Raw genomic sequence first — 14,320 nt, forward strand, 5'->3', positions numbered from 1 at the left:
AGAAATATTTGTGGACAACAAAGTTGTGGAAAAAAAAGTAAGCACAACCAACTTCCTGCTGTTAAAGTACAGTAGCGCAAAATAAATAATAACAATTACATAAATATGTAGTAATAGTCACGTCTAAATAAACCGTAAACATATTAACTAATTTTTTATTTTAAGGAGATAATAATAAACGACAGTTACATTTTTTTTTTTTCTTCTTATAATCTACACATTTAAAATCTCCTAATCTGATTTTGAACACGTGCATACTCTGTATAAATAAATAATTAGTAGAAACCAGTGCTCTCTTGATCTCGTAATAAAAAAATTTATATATTGCCTTCATATGATTTGTCTTTGAATTAATCTCTTTCTTTTTTATCTACACAAATTTATCACTTCTTTTTTTTTATTTCATTTTGCTTTTATATTTCTTTTGAGATTTTACAAGATACGAATCGTAATGCGATAAAAAAATAAAATAAATAATCGTATTGTGAGATTGTACTTTTACGTGACGTGCTAGCGAAAAAGTTGGATTTTCATAATGTAACAGTGTGTGTAAGAGAGAAAACTACGAGGGTCGTTTGAAAAGTCCGTGCAAAAATAAAAACTACTTAATTTTTTGGGGTAAACCTTATTTATTTTTCAACATAGTCTCCTTTTAGGCTTATACACTTCGTCCAACGCTGCTCTAGTTTGTTGATCCCTTCCGAATAATAGAATTTGTCCAAGTCTGAAAAATAGCCATTCGTTTCTGCAATCACCTCCTCGTTTGAATAAAATCTTTTTCCCGCCAGCCATTTCTTCATATTGGGGAACAAATAGTAGTCCGAGGGAGCCAAGTCTGGAGAATAGGGGGGGGGGATGTGAAACGAGTTGGAACCCTATTTCCATTAATTTTGCGACCACTACTGCTGAGGTATGAGCTGGTGCGTTGTCGTGATGGAAAAGGACTTTTTTGTGGGCCAATCGTGGGCGTTTTTCTTGCAGCTCAGTTTTCAAACGGTCCAATAACGATGAATAATATGCACCTGTATAATACAAACCACTTATAAACTGTTCTAATCGAAGGTGCAGAGTCACCATAATGTTTATCAAGCTTCTCTTTAGTCTCCTGAGGCGTTTTGCCTTTCATAAAATAGTGTTTAATCAACACACGAAATTCTTTTTCGTCCATTTTTTGAAAATCACTCGACTTCCTCGATTCAAACGAATGCCAAACACAAAGAAATAGACCGATCTGGCTGAAACTTGGTGTGTGTTCTTCCAAGAGATGCTACTAACTAAACATAACCTCGATACGCGCCAGTAGTGCTATCTCTCTGACTTTGCACGGACTTTTCAAACGACCCTCGTATCTCTGTACATAAATCTGAGTGAATGCAAGAAAAGTATACAAGAAGTTTGAAGAAAATTCTAGAAGATATTATCGGGAAAATCTCTAATGAGTGAAAATCCATGCAATAAACATGTACTTCTGAAGAGAAATTTTCAATTATTTTAATTTTTGTAATGACCATAAGAAGACGAAATATAATCGTAAAAAAACACTTTTTAAGCCGACACAGCATTCTAGATGAAAGCCTTAACACTTTTCTCCGTCTCTGAACTGCCCTTGTTATACGAAGTCTCCTTGAAAAAATGTTCCAAATGAAAATTAAAAGATCTAAATAAGTGCAATCAGTGCATAAAGTAGCAAAAAAGAAAAAGAAAATACCAAAATCATATGAAATCTCCGGTACCATCGCGAAAAATCAAATTTCAACTTTCTGTGATTTTTTCATCATTTGAATTTTCTCAAAACGGAAATTTCCGATTAAAAATCAAAATCGGAAATCAGCCCCACAACAATACAACAGTTCAGCAAGAGTAAGTTTAAATGCAGCGCCAGTAAATCACACAGAATTTTCAGCTATCACCAAACTATGAACTGTCCATCTGAATAATTCAGAAGGTAGTCCAGTCAGTCCTTGGATGATGGCGCAAATACAGATTTGTTCATTAAGTTATTTATGAAAATAAAAATAAATAATACAAAATTAAAAGATAATAGAAGACAATAGAATAATTTAGGACAACAAAAAAAGAATATTACAACATATTTTCTTTTTGTTTCTCTTAGGATAAACGAAAGTAATAGCAATAATTATCAATTTTATTATTACTATATGGATTACATAATAATGAGAGAGAGAAAGAATGATAAAGAGACACGTATATCGCGAGTAACGATCATGAAGCTGGCTGTGAAGTAGTTAGCCGATTTGCAACATTGTAAAGATATGGAGTCATTAATTCCTTGACTATATTTCGTGAATTTATTGACAAATAAAGGAACTTCATCGCTATTGTATACATTATTATCTTTATTGTACATCATCATTGTATGCAATTCTCTAAGGACGTACGTTTGACTTCTTCTATAATGAAACAGAATATGAGCGAACAGAGGTTCCCTTTGTACTCATATGTGAGGTGGTACTGGTATTAACATCAAAGAGAATTTCTAACTTTAAACATCAATTTTCCTTAATGCTCCAAAATATAAGAGGCATTCATTATTGCAATCGTACAGCTAATTGGCCGGCCTGTTATGTATGTGAGAGCACGCGAACACAAGAATAGGATGTCACCAAAATTAAGAAACTTAGAAATAAGGTTCAGCTACAATTTTTCTCCTTCTTAATATTATTAAAACTATAAGAATTCGAAATTTGATAAAAATCTATTAATACCCTGGGCTCTTCTGATTTATCTGCAAAATTTAATGGTCTATCATCTCTATCAGTCTATACTTATGGCCTTTTGATTCAGACAAACAAAACAAAAAAATAATTAACTATTAATTGCCAAAAATAATAAAAATTAACTGCCACAATAAAATACTAAAACCAGCTTATCCTGATACTTTAAAATATGTATTCAATTAAATAGAACTTGGGAAGATAAGATTTTATAAAATAAATGATCATTTATTAAGTGGGCATTAATAAATACTGATTATATCGATATATTTTAATCGCATTTGTAGAAACAAAAAAAAATTATTACTGCAATTATTTAACTAGCAAAATCAATTTAAATGGTCGATTCATGAAAAACTGGTAATCCTGTCACATGAATAGTTTTCGTAGATTTGAATTCAGCACGATTCTTGAAACTCTCCACATGTCGCACGGATTACAGGTCTTAAGAACTTTCAGTCGAGGAATTCAAATAGAACTTAGGAGTAGCACCAATCTTTGGACATGAAAAATATAGTGTGTTGGTACACTTATTGAAACAAATAACAAGTAACATGGGAGAGGCCCTCAAAATCCTCTCAAGTAGCCGCAGGTAGATAGTAGAACCAAAGTAGTTCAAGTTCCTGAATACTTTAGGAATGATGCTAAACTTTAAAATTATTTCATTAATTAAAATGCTACAAATCAGATACTATAAACACCATAACTATCATCCAGCTGCAGTGACGTAACTTTTTTTCATGCGACCACTAAAAGGGTAAAGCACTGTCTTGTGAGTTTTGTAATTTAAACAATCTAGATAATCGAGAACTTATTAACTCAACCAATCCCAAAAATAGATACAATTTAATTATTACTAAAATTTACAGATCAATTAAAAATCTTAAAATTAATAGAGCATGAATCAATTCATCTTTGAAGTCATTACATCTGCTTTAGTGCTGTTAAAATAAGATATATGTTTAAAGTGATACTTAATGAAATTAATAACTTCATAAGAATTAACATTTAATTGAAATTTAACAATTAATATTTCATAATTAATCCTACCTGGTTTAATATGTAATAATGCCATTCCCTGAACTTGAATGCAACTGATAAAGGCATAGTAACTTTTTACTGATTTTATATAAATAACAATGTATATACACACTGAAGTTTTTATCACTCACTCAAAATTACTTAAAAACAATTAATAAAACATATTTGCTCTTTAAAACTGATCAATATTACTAATAAAAATGAAGAGAATAAAAGACCATTAATTAGTAAATATGGCGGATGGCTTCTGAGGTAAACCAGTGGTGACGAAGGGCACATAAAAGAAGAATGACCAACTTAACCTAAATACCTAACTGAAATATCTATTTAGATGAGCCACAAATAATAATGCAACACTGTTTCATTGAAACAATTACCAAACTACTCAAAGATGCACTTAAGGGACTTAAGTCACTATTTTATATTGATACTTGGTTAATGTTCTGTTTACAAATTTAAGTAAAAAAAATTACAATTTTTCGAAAAAGAAACCCTGCTGAAGGTAACATGCTAAGTACAGTTTTAAACCACTTTTATTGTTGTCAAAAATAGTTTTGGGTACTTTTGTTTACTATTTCCTATGAGTACTTAGTTACAGAAGGTTTATTATAAACAAAACCCAGATAAAGTTCCGCCAAGTTGTTGTTTCCGATCTTCTAAGCTCCAGTAAATTGATGATTTAATAAATAAACAAAACCCTCAAAAAAACACGGGCTATTCGCAGTTTCTAATTGACTGCCATTACTTGTAATTTTTATTAGGGTTAGGATGGGTTCAGCCTATTACCCTGCATGGTGTTGGGGCATGTCAGCATAATTAAGAAAATGTCAACGCCTAAACCCCTCTTCATGGGACCTGTACCTATATATAAGGGATGGTTTCCTCTGTGAACAGCTGTAGAGAAAGGAAGAGGTCTGGCAAAGTTACGCTCTAAACCACCCTTTCTGAGCCACACGAAGATCTGTCAGAGGTTGTGATCTCGTCCTAGGCGAATATAAATTCCATAAACTGACTGGTTTCCTCACAAGACTCAAGAGGGTATCTGAAGAAGCTAAGTCTAGAATGAGACAGCAATTGCAGGTTCTGTGGGGAGATAAGAGAAACTCAAACACATTTCCTAAATGATGGAAGATTTCAGGCTGCTGGGAGGTTACCACAGGTGCTGGAAACGTACATACTCTTCCTGGAGCCCGCTGTTTTCTCTTCCTGGGATTTTTCCAAGATATCTGGGACCGGAGGGGATGCTGAAGGGATCGCCTAGGGTACAATAGATGCACAATTATATTCCGAGGGCTCAGTTTGTAATAATTAAAATTTCATTTGCCATTTCAGGACACTCGATAGCCCCGAGTTCAACGCGTTTTTTACCAACAAAACTAACCAAACCCATCTCTCTTAAAATGTGTAATCGGTGATAAAATAAACAAAATTTCTAATATTGAACTGAGCATTAAAAGATGCTGAAGTTAGAAGCAATTCCCTAATTTTTAAAAGTAATTATTTCAAAAAATTCATATTTATCCATTTGTATCTGTATATACAAACTAAAACACAATAAAAAGTAGATAAATATTTATACTTATATATTCAAAAATAAATAGATGATACTAAACTGTATGTAAGCAGAAAAATAAATTTAAAAAAAAAATAAATACAATTTTTTTGCCAAGTCATACAACTTTCACTACATTTGTATGTCTATAGATTTTAGATGGCACATCCGGAACATATGTATGTCATTATTACGTATATATAAGGTGATGACATTACTTTTCATTTTATTTATAACACTTCATTAACCATTAATAAATCCGTATTTGAATTTCCATTTTTGAAGCTTCCAAATATGAAACAATTTTATAAAATTTATTGCAAATTCTTGAACAAGAAAAAAAAGTCTGGTATAAAAGTGCAATCGACTTAGAATCAGTACACAAAATGCAATTAGCTTTAATATTGAAACAAATTCCATAAAATAAAAGAGTATGAAAATGGCAGCTGCCCTTATATCCCAATTTGTCTAAAAAAGAAAATCTCAGTTAATACTATCTGGGAAAAAATTGCTAAAAACTAAAAAACAATTATTATAAATGAGACGCACTTCTTTTTAATCGATTTTTTTCGACTTAGTATCATAAAGTTAGCGGAATAGTGACTTGCCCTCATGGGGCACTTTGGAGGGAACCTCAAGATGGCACCTCGCGCAAAATGTTTTTTCATGTATGTGCCTACCATAGAAGATACACTCTTCAGACCAATATTCGAAGTTTAAAAAAATAATCGCTAGGAGCAATTTTTTTAAAAAAAAATCGTGAAAAACTGAAAAATTGCTCGAATGAAGTTGCACTAATTGTAGTTGCATAATCCATAGTTTAACTAGAGCTAATTCTAAACTTGCCTTTCACACTATATCCAAGAGTTCGTCAATACTAAGCGATTATCAATTAGGACAACAGCATAATATAGGAGCTCCTTGAACATTTTTAATTTAAAACTTGCAATTTATCACTTAAAAAGTGATAGACATCAATATATTTTAATAACCTGACTTGCTTACCTAGCCGAAATTGTTTTTTTTTTTTTTTTTTTTTTTGGTAATTTTTCCTGTGACTTTTTTCCCAGTCAATTACAAATAAATTGTGAGTTTAAAGCACCAGTCAAGAGTAACAAATTTTTTCAGGTTTTCTGCAAAAATTAAGATAAGAAATTATTAAAGTTAATTTAAAAAAAAAAATATCATTACACGTTTATTAAAGGTAAAGCAGATTAAAATCGTAATTCCGGATAGAGTGCAGCTTCTCTTGTTTGCAACCTTGCACTTTAATCACGGTTATAAAGTCATGGCTTTACCTCAGCAATTTTTTTTACACTTTAATATTTCCTGTTTAGCTGTTAGCATAAAGGCATTAATCTTGCTTCTAACACAGAATTAAAGGGAAAAATGGATTTAATTTGTTTCCTGTTTTAATTTGTCCTTGTTGACGATTAAGGTTGGAGAAAAAGGAAGTTATGATGTATTGTTTCTTGAATTTCTATTTTCATTATTGTTAGAGAAAGTGCTCTTACTTCTTCTAATTGGAAGTACGCTTACGTCAAATTTTTGGATTGGATTTTCGTGCATTAAATAAACTGACTTAACAAGAAAGCCCACGTTACAGTTAAATGCATTTTTTTTTTTGTAAGACCTAGACCTAGGTGAATATTCGTCAATCAGAAACAAGATATTTTTAGACCCGGAACCCCTTTGTTATTTATTTCGCGAGCTTTTCTTTAATCTTTTGTTTACTGCTCACCGTCTAATGACTAGAGTTTTTATTTGAAATATTTTTCCTTGAAAAGGCCACATTCTGGGGGGGGGGATCAGGCAACTGTCGCGGGAAAATTCCAAAATTGTGAACTAATAGATTTCTAGTGCGAGAAATATTGCGATTTTGGTACCGAACTTGAAAGCTCTAAATCCAAATAAGCTGACGTTGAGCTTTCTAGTGACATAATAGAAAGTTCTATTACTGCAATATACGGACAAACAATTCGATTAAATAAAAATATTAGATAATGATACAACGACAGCCCCTCATCCAATCCGTCTAGATGCTCTAAGTGCTTATCTTAATTACAGGAATCTTAATAATGATTGGCTTTAATTAATTAATAGTTTCACTCAAAAGTTAATTCCGACAGGCGATCTGATTAAAGATATTATTTATGACGATATTTTATTTTAAACAGATATTAATTTAAATATTTAATACCATAGCAGTATTCCAGATTCACGTTTTATGTTATTTTAACATTTGATTGCGTCACTTGGTGTTTCTTTTCACGAGGAAGTACAGCAATTAGGTCAACGTTTTGATAGAAAATATAGTTTAAAGGTAACTGAGTCTGAAAATTTGTGTTCTTAGCTCTCTCACCTTCTCTATTTGAACATTAAAAATAGAAAATCAGAAGCCGATAGGACAAGACTCCAAATTTTTTATTTTTTTTAACTGTTTACAAGTAATGCATTCGTTATATTTTAACAACTTTTGCTAAAATTCTTTATACGAATTAAAAAAGTAAAAAACTTAAAGTACAAATAATTTCGTTTAAAAACAGTAACGCCTCACTCTGACATGGAAGAAATTCTGGGCTCTAAAGTAGTATTTCTGTTGCTTAGACATTCCTGAAGATTATTGTCTTTCTGATTGACATACTCGTATGATGCTCAAACCTGGGCCGCTTCTAAGAGGAACCTTCTCCGCCTTTTAGTCACTTAAAGGACCATGGAAAGGAGTATCAAAAAATTTGAGACAGAAGAAATGATAAGAGATTTGAGAAAAATGTCCAAGAAGGATAGACGTGGCAGGAGTTGCAAAGATGCTTCATTGAAATTGGAGAGGTCAGTTACCAACTATAGGTGGACAATTGAATGGATTCCTTTGGGAGAGGAAAATAGGAAAGCAGTGGAGAAAATGGCCAGACGAATTGAATTCAGGGAGGCACCAGAAATAAAAAAAAAACTACTTGAAGATTGCTGAAGAGAACTTTGCCCCACAAATGGGCCTGGTCTCCACAGAACAACATTACTTTTGAGTTTGTTACAATAATCAACTTTTATCAGAATCTAATCTTTTATTTACACGTATTACTTCCGCTTAGATCTATGTTTTTCCTCAAAGAAGTTTTAATATACATTTTACTATTCACTATTCATATATAGTATTTTGTAATTTACATGATTAAGTACCACCCTAGCTAAGAAACTTTGGGCAAACCTCCGCAACAGATTTATGAAGATCCCTTTTCTTTTTTAAAGTTAAAATGAACAACAGATAAGTAGTGTCAGAATCTAACAGACGCACTTATTATTGGCGGCCCCCACAATTACGAAAAATAATAAACTAATATTAACCACATAAATACCACTTCATGTATTTACCTTTTGACCTAAACACGTTAATTTTTTTTTTTTTTTAAGCTATTGCAACTTTTGTAAGCTCTTTATCAGGTTATGACCTGTTATAATAGCCTGAAGCTGTTAAATCCCTTTTTATATTTGGCGTTGGCACACGCGTATTATTATAAAGAGTAACAAGTAAATCCTCGTAACTTTACCACAGGCTTTACCACAAAAAACAAGATACTATCAAGATTTGTATTATTTAATATTAAGCAATCTTATGATATCGATTATATTTATGTTCAAGACAAGGATAATCTATAAGGCAAAGCAAAAGGTGATGTTGATGCTTGATGATCGAGCGAGCGCCCTTTTCAAAATTTATTTTTTATTTTTATTTTGTTCTTCTTGAACAGACATGTTTGTTTTTAAATGTCAGCCGTTATATATTTAATATCAAACAGCTATCTAAATAACAAACTTCTGCTATATGTAAGAAATATGAAATAGTAGTTTTTCTTTTCTAAATATGACGTAAAACTTGCGCGATTTTTCTCTTACAATTGATATGATTCCAAATTACCAATTTTACTAAGTGTTAGTTAGGATCATACTAAGTACGCTATAATAAAACTGGTTTTTGAAAGGACAGCTACAACAGCCAGCTGGAATTGCCTTAAAAATCAATTTTAATAAAAACAATTAGAAATAAAAAAGCTCAGCTTTTTATCTAAATTTGACCATGAATCAGTTTTCTACAATTCTCTGGAAAACTATTCTATTGATAACTTTATAATTGGTGTATTATCTATATTTGGAAGGCTAGAATAGTTGCTTCTTTTTCGGGAAAATTTATTTTAGAAGGGTTTCCTAGGAAGGGATATTTTAGCCTAAAGAGTCATTTCAATACATAGTACGGTTCTATTATGAAAAATATCACTTAAATTCTTAGCTTGATGAAAATGTTTTCAGTAAGAACTTTGGGAAAAGAAGTAAGTTTAAAGTGTGAGTAAGATGAAGACTATATCGAGAACAAAGTCTTAGACACGCCCTCGAATACAGTCTTTCCTGAGTAACACGGGCTTAGTTAGAAGGGCTTTTGACTACCCAAAAACACCTGTTGATAACCAGGCGATGGAGAATAGAAGGAGTCCTGGAGAACCTAATTGGTTAACAGGCTTGAAAGGGGTCCCTAACTTTCTCATTTGTGGCACCGCATTTGAAACATGTAAGGGAACAGGGAATATTAGTGGGTGTAGTATCTGGTTACTCACTGGACCTCCTCCTCTCTACCTAGAACTTTTCTGGATACTTCCTCAATCTAGGTAAGACAAACTCAGAAAAACTGGAAAGCAATGGGGAAAGTAAGATGAGTTTCACTATGAAGTGAACTTCCTAGAAATCCTGAAGGTATTGAGTTATCCTCTTGGGGGAAGTTCTGCAGATACTTTAGGGTGACCAATGAAGTGGAAGAGTAAGTTGGCTCAGGAGGGGTTATCCCTAACTGTTGGCTCCCACTTTATCTCCTAAAACTTTCGCGGAGAACCTTATGATTTGTTTTATCACCACCTGGGATTACTGTACAAGGAATGGTCTTACATACTTGTGGGGAGAATACAATCGATATAAAATAAAGCACCCAGTGCACAAGAACTCCACACTATGCGGGTATATGGTACATGAGGGCCAATGCTAGTTACTTTTTCCAAAGAAAATTTGTTTTGGTAGGGAGTACTCTGAGAAGGAATAATTTAAATTTCATTATAATGAAATTTGTCACTTGAAAATTAATAGTAAGAGAATGACAAGCGAGAGTTAATACGATTTTTCTCCCGAGTTCAAACGAGGCACTCCAAACACAGATAGTGTGAAAATTAAAAAAAATTGACAAAATTGAACAAAAATTAAAGTAAAGTAAAAATATTTAAAAGTTGCTAATCTTTTATTGTGCCGAAACGCTTCCAGATGTCCTTGTGGAAGGTCACCGGTGAAGGGGTTTGGAAGTGAGTTCGTTTTGAGTGTGTGAGTTGTAGCATTCAAGAAACAACTGTAACAATTGACCAGTCAAGCAAGACCGCCGGCCTGCGGTAACAGACTGGTACACGGCAGAACTAACCGGCGCCGGGTGTACTGATGCCCGCCGGACAGACTACTTTCTGTAGACCGTGCTCCGGCACGGAGGTGATGTCACTCAGAATGTAAGACTTCTCCGTGCTGTGCGTACATTGCGTACGCCTGCGCATAGTTATCACAATCCCTTACTCGCCTTCTCCAGATTGAGTTCTCTTTCTCTTGGAGTCTCCAATCTCTACATACATATACACAAACACATCGCGTCAACTTTCACCAACTTTCACTGTTCTTCTTCCTCTGGAAGTTTACTGTTTACAATATTACTTGCATGCACATGAAATTCATATCTAAAACAAAAATATATGGTTGTGAAAAACGAGGGCATCAAAACAGCTGAGCAGTTAGAGGAGAGGGCCGCAAAGCTAAGATGAGTTGCGGTACTGGGTTCTATTCTCGGACTAGGCATTGGGTTTTATTAATTTTTGTTATTATTAATAGTACAGTATGTTAAACAAACGTGCCTATCACCTGATTGGAAATTGAACTAAAAGCTTACTTGAAAAAAAGGCACTCACACAATTTACTCTCTCAAATCTGATTTAAATTAATTAACTTGTTTATTTTTGTAATTAACTTGTAAATTGTTCCAACTATCTACATTACACTTTCAATTTCTAGCTGCTGATACTATCAAAAATCTTATTCGTTTGAAACATTTATTTCAGAAAAAAAGAAGACTTAAGAGTCGTATTTATTTTTAAAATAAATTAAAAATTAAAATCTCATACATTTCCGGATTGAAAGTTGCACTGCTATGAGGCGGGCAGTATATATAACTAGTCACGTTCGGTTATTACCTGAAGTACAACTTATAGCAGGCAAAACAACACCTAGATTGTGAAGGGTAACTGAACGTGCTGCAAAATTCAATGTTAAAAGCAAGTTTATCCACTAATTTTATTATTATTATTATTAGAGAAAGAGAAAGTCGCTCCAGATTTTTTATGGAAAAAAAATCGCTTAAGCTGCCTGAGATTATTTGTTTGGACTGTGGTAGAAGAAAGCTTAAGCGCTTGAAACAAAACATTAGATTATACTTTTTCTTTCTATATGAAAGATTAATGGTTAGACTATAATACAGAAAAAAACAGCACTAATTAGCAAGCGAGAAATCCTATATATCTAGAAGTTTCAACTATCTCCTCGCAGCTCAGCGATAAACAACAATAATTCTCTAAATAAATTGAAAAAAAAGAGCATAGAAATAGGAAAAATTGAATTTCTTTATTAGGTTTTTCTTAAACAGTCAAATGAATTATTTTCATGAAAATGGTCAAGTATTTAAAAAATGATACATACTGCAATTTGTGGAAGCGGGCCTGCCCTGGTTCACATTTATCAGGATTTTCACATTTAACGGCCCTTATTTTTTTCACAAAAGCTAAAAATGATTAATAACAAAATTAAACAATACACTAAATTAAATTTAAACATTAAAGTCACGCCACAAGACAAAATTTGGGTCACTGTACTAGAAATTTAAAAAGATGACGTCACCATAACAAAAATAATGGTTCCTTAGTCTAATTGTGACATAATATAATTAAATGCAATTAAAAAGCTTTAAATTTAAAAAAAATATATATGGTAAAAATTTACTAAACAATAATTGTTTATTATTTAGAGTAAATTTAAATTGTTTTGAAGAAAAAAAGTCTACAATAGAATGTATATAGAAGTTTTAATTTAGTTAACGTTGTCTAACATGTTCTTCCGAAGTGCCCCTTTTTCAAGTTCTGTGAGGTCACGAAGTCGAATTTGGATTTAAAAATGTAAGTGTAATTCTTTACATAATTAATCAGATAAATTTAAGAAACTTACATAATTTAACTCATTTATTTATTAAGTTAATAAAAAGCAACAAATCTTTGTAAAATGTTTGATAAATCGTGACAGATTATTTGAGAAAATTAAGAACAAAAAATTTGGCCTATTAATTTAGTTAAAATAATCCAAGATGGCGTATTGTTAATTTAATCTAATTTAATGAATGTTTAAAATGAATTATAAAGCTTTTGCATTACATTTAGGCAATAAAATTCAAGAGATCCTTCATGCAAATCAGATAAATCAAATTAGGATGCAACTAAGACTGAATAGTATTCCATACGTTCTGCCAGTTGTTAGCAAGTATTTTTCAAAGACAGGATTCATCAGGTTTTATGTAAGTAGTAGGATGTTAAGTTGGAATTTACTCATAATGGGCACGATTAACCTAAACAGTTAAATACTATAAGATTTCTTAAATATAAAGTGAACAATTGTACAAAATTCCTACTCTGATGAACCATACTCTGAACTTGAAAAACTCAAAGCAGGTCAAATTAAAGAGAAATAAAATCATGATGCAATTACAGCCATTAACATTAAGCATTCTTTTTTTAGAAAAATATATTAATTTAATAAAAGCATACCTGGATGTTTGTCTGGTTGAATTTCATTTTTTGGGGGGGCCTTTTAGACTTATAAAAAAAATCCTGTACATGCCCAAATAATTATTCATTTTGATTTTTTTTTCTCCTCGAAGTTGAACACTTTCAGTTTTCAAAATAACATAATCCTTCGATAAGAAAGCAAAACTATCCTTAATTCGTGGTTCATGTAAAAGTATGTAACTCCTTTCTTAATAAATCAAAAGTTTTAAACTAAAATGCAGTATAAAATATTCTTTATCTAATTAGAAAATTTATTTTCAAGTTAGTAAGTTTCATTCTAATACATACCTAGGTTAAATCAAGGTCCTTATGTATCGTTATTAAAAAAAAAAAATCCATGCTCTTTTTGTTAGTAAATGCTTATTGTTAGTAAAACAATGCTTTCCAATTTCAGGCATATTGTTTGGAGTTTTTATGAGTGCTTTATTTCACTTGGGTTATTGTTCCTGTAAAGTGGCTGAATGCAGGTAGAAACCATCCAAATGTTCAGGTAAGAAGCCTACGTATTAGGTTAACAATTGAATATAAAAATAATGGTTAATTCAAAGCACTAATTTAATAATAAATAGTGAACTTCAAAGATGTTAAATATTGAAATCAACTATAAAAACTATGCAAATAAAAATCATAGTTTTAGCAAAACTTTAAACAAAATTTTTCTTATTTCAATGATTCCATATCTAAAACTTACTTGGTCAACATAACTTCCATCCAAATTCGGCAAAAATAAAAAAATCTAATCAAATAATTTGTGTTTAAAATAAAGCACAATTTGTTCAGTTTGAACCACATTGCAACCATTACGATTTCTAACCTAAAAGTACGAACGTTAACTTGATAAAGGAAGTCAAGGGTTTGGTTATCTTAGGTTATAAAAACCGATTAGCTAGACAGCTCATTATTTTTAATTTTTCCCTGTGGGGGGATCCTTTTTATAAAACCTCAGTTTTGTGTGGATATTATTTACTAAAAACGTTTTGTAGACTTACAGTTTTCTTTTTTCGGTAACATGTACAAACATACTGTTTGTAGAGAATTTTCGAACAATGAATATTCATTTTTCATTTGGATTCAACTTTTACTTTGGTAGATAT

General features: G+C 31.8%; 1 protein-coding gene across 7 annotated transcripts in view; it reads right to left on the minus strand.

Moving 5' to 3' along the window:
* mol (dual oxidase maturation factor 1 mol) overlaps window positions 1-14,320 on the minus strand; it is a 155,123-nt gene that overhangs the window by 87,148 nt on the left and 53,655 nt on the right. The window contains exons 1-5 of one of the 7 annotated variants that reach the window (XM_074112957.1): window positions 13,918-14,071; window positions 13,515-13,725; window positions 13,206-13,436; window positions 12,091-12,172; window positions 6,334-10,966 (exon numbers count right to left, since the gene is read on the minus strand). The exons of 1 other annotated variant lie outside the window; for it this stretch is intronic. The gene's annotated coding sequence lies outside the window, so the exon portion shown is untranslated. Of the gene's footprint in view, window positions 1-3,785; window positions 5,175-6,333; window positions 10,967-12,090; window positions 12,173-12,901; window positions 13,007-13,205; window positions 13,437-13,514; window positions 13,726-13,917; window positions 14,072-14,320 lie in introns of those variants that run through there. 5 more of the 7 variants (XM_074112959.1, XM_074112958.1, XM_074112961.1 and 2 more) reach the window with 5 other exon arrangements.

Source organism: Rhodnius prolixus, unplaced genomic scaffold, assembly GCF_049639745.1.
Source record: "Rhodnius prolixus isolate KJV_2025 unplaced genomic scaffold, Rpr scaffold_7, whole genome shotgun sequence".
Classification (NCBI taxonomy): domain Eukaryota; kingdom Metazoa; phylum Arthropoda; class Insecta; order Hemiptera; family Reduviidae; genus Rhodnius; species Rhodnius prolixus.